This window comes from Panulirus ornatus, chromosome 69 (genome assembly GCF_036320965.1).
Source record: "Panulirus ornatus isolate Po-2019 chromosome 69, ASM3632096v1, whole genome shotgun sequence".
NCBI lineage: Eukaryota > Metazoa > Arthropoda > Malacostraca > Decapoda > Palinuridae > Panulirus > Panulirus ornatus.
Window position 1 is genome coordinate 9500452 of NC_092292.1, and position 5635 is coordinate 9506086.

The window sequence follows — 5635 nt, forward strand, 5'->3', positions numbered from 1 at the left end:
ATTCTTCAAGGCCCCCAGAATTTTCGCCCCCTCCCCCACCCTATGATCCACTTCCGCTTCCATGGTTCCATCCGCTGCCAGATCCACTCCCAGATATCTAAAACACTTCACTTCCTCCAGTTTTTCTCCATTCAAACTCACCTCCCAATTGACTTGACCCTCAACCCTACTGTACCTAATAACCTTGCTCTTATTCACATTTACTCTTAACTTTCTTCTTCCACACACTTTACCAAACTCAGTCACCAGCTTCTGCAGTTTCTCACATGTTTCCCGCGTTAGAGAAGTAGCACCAGTAACGTAGGAAGAAAGGCGTGAGAATGCCAGATAGAACAGCAATTATTCGGTGATGGACACCTTCTGGAAACCACTCTGATGATAACGAAGTTTAAGGTTTCTGTTCGGGAATATCTATTGGAAAGTAGTTTGCTATCGGGTTTGGGGTTCAGTTTTTATTGTTTGCCGATTCATACCAGTGTGGATATTTTGTTACTCGGGTTGAGTTAATCTCTTATTAGTATACATAAAACAACATAAGCCAATGAAGAGATAAATTTCTATTCTCATCCAAGACTGTACGGTAATTAAAATACATTTACATTACACATTACAATACATTCTTTGGTTGCTATACGCATTACATTCGTCTGTATACATAGTAATGTTAATAGCTTATTATATACATACATTGGTCATTGCACACTTAGCATATATTATTCTCACCCAAAAAACGATACCTTAGTCAAAGTACAAACCATCTTAGTAGTGTAAAAATTCTGTGTTCTCTTAATATCCCTTTAACTTTTCCATTGTTTAACATCCAAAAAAAAATCTGCTGTGTCACATCGTCAGTTGTATTTACTATACGTACTGATACACACACACACACACACACTAACACACACACACACACACACACACACACACACACATACACACACACACACACACATATAAGAATATGATGTTCTAATGCGGCACCATAACAGAATGCAACGTAATACAACTAAATTCAAACTGCAAGAAATCAATGGGTCTTAACTAGGTTGTTTGTGACAGTGGAAGAGACCAGAAGCAGTTCAGTATTGCTAACAACTTTATATCCTAAGTCTTACTTGGACGGAATCATTCCTTGTACCATTTGTACAGCAAACGATATTAATGATATTACTATCACAGTCATAAAGTAACATCATCAAATTGCTCATTCAGTATTCTACATTTACTCATGTTTTCTTGTTTATACGTAAAGGATGTTCTTACGTGTCACGTACTAAGTGACAAGGGACGTCAAATTCATCTTTAGTGGTTACGCATTTTGCTACCACATCTGCAGTCTTATTTGAATATGTCCCAACATGAGAGGGGGTCCAACGAACATTAATTTCTTTATAATATTCGTGTGATATCACATAATCCTCTTATATTCCTAGACTTGACGAACAGCAGCACGAATTCCCTGTGACGACCCCTGAGTAGAGTAAATTCCATTAGACGGTCGAAAACTTAATGTTCTTTCAGTTTTTTCTCCACCTGTATTACACTCTCTTATCGCTATTCCACAGCCTGCTCTCCTTCTTTCATCTACTGAACCATCACATACAATGTGTATCTCATCTTTCTTTGGCGTGACGGTAAAACGTTCTCAAAATATTTCGAGACATTCTTGGTCTTATTCATAAATTACGCCTTACATTTTTCCTACTATTTAACTCTCGAACAATGTCAGGATCTACTCCTCTTCTTAATAACTTCGTTACTTTTTTCCCCCACGGTAACTTCCTGTATTCTGTCATGAATACTTGAGAGACGTAATTCCTTTCACATTGCATCAAATGTTGCATATCACCATCGTCTCTAGTACAGCCGTTCGATTGCTTCATTTTAGCTCTGCCAATCCAATTTTTACCCATGACCGACGAGCAAGGTGCAACATAGTCAATGAACGATCTAATAGTACGTGTATATGTATCACACCGAGACAGCTGCGTCTCAGTTCGGCATTTTTAGCAACGACATTATTACCTACATACGTATACCCCTCGAATGTTTATAGGCCAGTACTTTCTCAAGCTCCAACTAATTTCGTGCTAATGTAATGTTCTTGTGAGACTTACTTTGGTATCTAATTTTTTTTTTCTTCGTTTAGAAATAAAAAAAAGTCCAACCTTCGCGCGATTATCGCTCAGCTTATTCAATGCCACTTGCATCTTCCGCAGATGATTGTAATGATTTGTTATCAGCGTATATCACTGGCCTAACTCTACGAGGATACCCATCCTTCGCAGTTTTACTTATCAGTAAGTTAAATAAAGTTGGAACTAGGATCCCACCTTGAGGAGTTCCTATTTCAAAATTTCTAGTTACAGAAAGTTTGCCCTGATACTAAGACCTTGGCGTATCTTTCACTGAGATAATGGAAAATCCAACCTAACAGAAGATTTGCCAGTTCGTACATCATCATCTGGCTGTTTATCTTATCAAAGGTACCTTGGAGGTCTGCAATAACCCTGCAGGTTTCATGAGCAGAAGACAAAAGAGTCATGAAACAGTCAGTTGTACCTTTATCCTTATCCAAGCCGTACAAATTGCTGGAAATCGTATCTTCCAAACAGTACTATAAGCTATCCGAAATTATCCTTTCTAACATTCTACAAATACAGGATGTTGATGAGACCGGAATGTATTCACCTTTGCCCTTTGGCATCGGTACAATAATAGCCTCCATCCACTTTCTGGGCAATAGTCCCTTTCTGGAGGTTAATGCGGTGTTTGCTGAGACCAGCAGGGTGTATCTGAGAGCACAGGTGTGTGAGTCGTGAGGTCGGAGTGAGTATGATACTTCTACATCGTGGGCGGTGTGTGGATGTCATGGACGAGGCAGTCAGTATCGTTGCACAGGTGTGTAAGCAGATGCGTATCCATGATATTGTCAGAGGGGAGCGGCGTATCATGAACCCGCCAAGATAATGATGATAAGTTCAAAGCAAGAGCGATATCCCCAGAACACGTTGTATCTTAGAGAACTTGAAGATTTTTGGAAGTTATATGAATTCGCTAAAATGTTCGTCCATTTCTCATTACGAGAATTTAAGTTAACTGTGAGACCGGCAACCATTTAGAAAAAAAAAAGATAAGTAATGATACGATAACATTGGTAACATATAACAAATAACAGCAATAATCAAGGGAATTCTTTTCAATGAAACAAGTGAATATGGTTTTACGGGTAAAGAAAGTATCGTTATCATAAACGACATGGCTGATTTATGTTACTCGTGCAAATAACTGAAATAGTTAAGTATACCCACATTTACATGTATCATTTTCTTTTTCCTCTCGAGGGATGAAAAAGGTTACTACATTTACAAAAGAAAATGATGTCATTAAGTTTATCGTACAGTGTGTAGCTCAAGGGGGAGAGATATGATTGCCCTCCGTCAACCGCCCCCCCCACCCCCTCTCTCTCTCTCTCTCTCTCTCTCTCTCTCTCTCTCTCTCTCCACCTCCACGCCCTTCGACACACCCCTGTATGCAGGTGTTGAGCGTTTGTGATATACATAGATATAACAGGTGCCGGTGAGTCTGGCGTTACCATGTTTTATTTTCTTTGTATAGATCGGGTTCAGGTGAGGGTGGCGCACACATGGGTCCTGGGTAGAGGGGCATGTCTTCTGTATCTGTCGGTGATCGGTGGGATGGGGGGGGGAACGTTTGCTGATGTCGCGTCACTGGTGGCAGATTCGAGTGACGAAATGCAGAAACTGGTGCCTGAGTTTGTATTTGTGTGTGTGTGTGTGTGTGTGTGTGTGTGTGGTGAACAGAGGTAGGTTAACCGGAGTGTGAGTTGGGACGGAAAGAACAAGATGGTTGTTGCTTTGGTGACCGGTGAGTGACATGGGAGCGAAAGGAACTGCGGAAGATGAAGTTAGCCATAGTATGAGTAAGGAGATAAAGTCCTCAGCGCAATGAAAAGTGTGTAGAAAGAGAGATCGGTGTCTTTGAGGGCAAAGATAGTTGCGCGTAGTGGTCTGCTAATGCCAACGGTGTAATATGGAACCTAGATAAAGATAATGAAATATTTGAGGATAATATGTGGCATGAGGAGGTATGATCTGACAAGAAATGACGTAAGTGTGGTGGTTAGAGCAGCATGTATGAGAGAACTGAAGGGGGTGTACTGAATTGGTTTGGAAATACGAAGAGGATGAGTGAAGAGAGGATGTCCAAGAGGGTATACATGTCGGAAGTAATAGGGACAAGGAAAAGGGGCGAACCGTGGAGGAGGTGGAAGAATGCAGTGATAGATGCTTTGCGTGAACTTGCAGGAGGGTGTGAGGAGTACATGGGATACTTCTGATAGAGAGAATTGGAGTGATGCGTATACAGGGGAGCGACGTGTTGCCAGTGAGCTCAGTTTTCCAAAAGAAGGAACAGAGAAGGGGGCCAAGTAAGGATATTCCCTCTAAGGCTCAGTTCCCTGTTCTTAACGATACCTCGCTAACGCGACAAATGGCGAAGATATATATATATATATATATATATATATATATATATATATATATATATATATATATATATAGTTCATATGAAAAGAGTACACTTTTCAGGTGTGGAGGAAAAAGTTGGCCAAACGATAGGAAAGTAGAAGCATAAGATGAAAGGCGATAAATAAGCAGGTGCTCAAGACGATGCTCCACAAGTAGGTTAGATAAAGGAGAAATAAACGTGTAGACCAAGAAGGGAAACGATAACACAAACCTGGCGGCTATTATGTGCGGTACAGTTTGTCAACATTACTGTCAACGCAGGCTTCACTAAAGGCCGCGTTAATCATAGTCTCCCTAATAACGATATATTGACATTTTTAAGATGTTAACGCTTTCTTAATAGTAAGTTACGAAGTACGCACACGGGCACAGTAATTTCATGTACCGAAGCCAGTGGAAAGTGGAGAAATGTATATATATTCTTTTTGGCTATAATCCGAAGCTTACAGCTTATTTACAGTGCCTAAATCTCTCTATTTTTTCCTCCCAAATCCTACTCAGTCCTGTTATGGAAGTAAAACGAATCTATTTAAGTTCGAAAAAAGAAAGAAAGTTAGGAAGGGAGAAAAAGCGCTCCCAATAACATCGCTGTTCCTCTCGTTTCAAAAGGATTGCAAGGTTGTTTAAGCGTGTGGCCCCAGGGTCCTTATTGGCTCTCAACTCCCATGAAACTACTTCCGAAAGGTGTATCATGCATTAATGAGGATCATGTCTCCGTAGAGCAGATGAAACCTAAGCTACTCACAAGTCCAGTAACAGCAGGAATTTAGTACTTTTGTGATAGGAAAGCTTATTTTTTTCTTTTTTTGGTCGTGAAATTGCTAAAATTATGGCATAAAGTGGAGAATCTTTTTACTTTCTAGCATTAGTATTAAGAATATGAATTCTTTTCAATGATTTTTCATTGGAAGTTCCGTGTTTCAAAGTATACGACTAAAAATTCATTGCGAAACTTTACCCCAGTGTATATTGTTCGCATGAAGTCGTTGCCATAGTTACAGCGTCCCCGAGTAGCGCTGTCAGGCGTACAAAGTTCCAGAGCAAAATTATTGAGGAAATCTTTCTACGACTATCTTGTTAGTATA